Consider the following 2,244-nt stretch of genomic DNA (forward strand, 5'->3'; position numbering starts at 1 on the left):
CGTATGTGTGTGTGTTTGAGCCGTAAATGAGTCTACAGTCATGATATAGCTATATATATTTTTCCTTTTTTGCAGAGCGTGGTCATGATGGTTATGGTAGTTCATCTGAAGGTAATGGTTCTTAAATCCCCACTTTTTCCCTGCTCTACTGGCATCTAATAAGCCTTTGAATTTGACTGGGTAACTTATTTTCAAAATATAAACGTTCATGCACCATAGACACGTCATTGAATTTTTCAACCTAGGAACTGCTTCAAACCATAGATTTTAAAATAATAAAAACAGCCTTACGCCTCTATAAATATTTAATTGTTAATTAACCTCTTTTGGACATACATCACCCACTTTTCACGCAAGTTTTTTTCGATATTATATAATATATATTTATATTTTACTGTTGAATTTATACACATCCAAACTGCCCAACCGTTAACAAATACAATACCATTTATGTTTTTAACATGAGTTACCCAGTGAAATTCAAATGCTTATGCGTGAAACTAGATTATATCAAATGATATCTTACATGTCCCATCTCAATTTTATTCTAGTCGTGATCACAACAACACAAATGTCTCACATTACATCGTTTGCTCATTGTCGCAGGTCTCTAGGAAAATCTCTAACTATTACTCATCCTTTAGGGATAGGAATACAAATAATAGTACCAGTCTTTGTACGTTAATCTGGAAACTTAAGGACTACAATAAACAATTCTCTTTGGAATGGTCAATACTGGCTACCTCAATACCCTACGACAAGGGTAAAGATTTTTGTCCTCTCTGTAACTTGGAGCTATTTCACATTCTGTTCTCCAAGAATAATTTAGTGAACCAGATAACACAGAGTGCATACAGATGCCAGCATTGGAGGAAACACACTTTCAGCTCATTTCATTAATTTCATAGTTTTTACTAATTTTAGTTATTATTTTTTTCACCTACCAACATACTCACTAGTTGATAGCCACTTTACATGCGGTATGAACTATCACCCCACTTTGTATTTATTTTTATTTAACTTTAGACAATAACAATAATAGTAATAATAATAAATTTATTTTTACGTTTATAATAATAATAATAATAATAATAATAATAATAATAATAATAATAATAATAATAATAATAATAATAATAACAACAACAACAATAATGAGAATAATAACATCATAATATTATCTTAAATAACACTTATATCTAGCTCCAACGCCAGTTGTTTACACTCTCTCTCTTCCTCTAGTTTAGTACAGCAGGTTTAACCCCCGAAAAGTTATATTCGTAGAATTTTTAAGTATATTTATATATATATTTACGTATTTACTATCGATTTTGTTATAGTAAGCATGTTTATTCTTATTATTTCAACACTTTATAGTTTTGTACCTTGTATTGCTATTTATTTGGGTTAATTACCGTAACTAAATATGATACAGCATTAACGGTTAATTATATTTACAATCCATCGTTAATTATCCTTCCTTATAAACGTTTTATTTACATTAATCGTATATTAAGAATTCGATGGATTCTCTCCCTTCTCCTTCCAATTACAATGAATTTTTATTACCATTTTTATTAACTTTAAGATTTTTCTGCGGTTCATTATGTCTTCCTTTAATTTAAACTCTTAGTATAGCGTTCATAACCTCTCTCCATAAACAGTTCCCTGTAAACTAGCGTTCTTGTTACTAGCGTTCTTGTCAACTAAGCTATATAGTGGTAGTCCTCGTACGTAACCTTAGCATTCAGCGCAAGTCTTGCGTTTGTAATATGGTTCCCTGATGATGGAATTATATGTATACCAGCATCTCTTACTTCTTTGGAGTAGAGTGCATATAATTTTTGAAACATATGTAGGAATTAAAGGAACTTATTGATTATATGCGTTTTGCTCCATTTATTATTATTCTCTAATGAGTCTACAGTCATGATATAGATATATATATTTTTCATTTTTTTTCCAGAGCGTAGTCATGAAAATGGGCGCTCTCCTCATAATGATTTTGGTAGTTCATCTGAAGGTAAGGATTCTTTAATCTCGACTTTTTCCCTGCTCTACTGGCATCTAATGTAGTGTTTTATATAGGCTTGCGGAATAGCAGAGGCATTAGCGCATCGGAAAACCTTATTTACGCCGTTTGTTCATTGTAATATATGTATATTTATATACATACGTATAAGTAAATATTTATTTAATTACATATATGTATATCGATATACATAAATAAATAAATAAATAAAT

Source organism: Octopus bimaculoides, chromosome 4 (assembly GCF_001194135.2).
Source record: "Octopus bimaculoides isolate UCB-OBI-ISO-001 chromosome 4, ASM119413v2, whole genome shotgun sequence".
In the NCBI taxonomy this organism is placed as follows: Eukaryota; Metazoa; Mollusca; class Cephalopoda; order Octopoda; family Octopodidae; genus Octopus; species Octopus bimaculoides.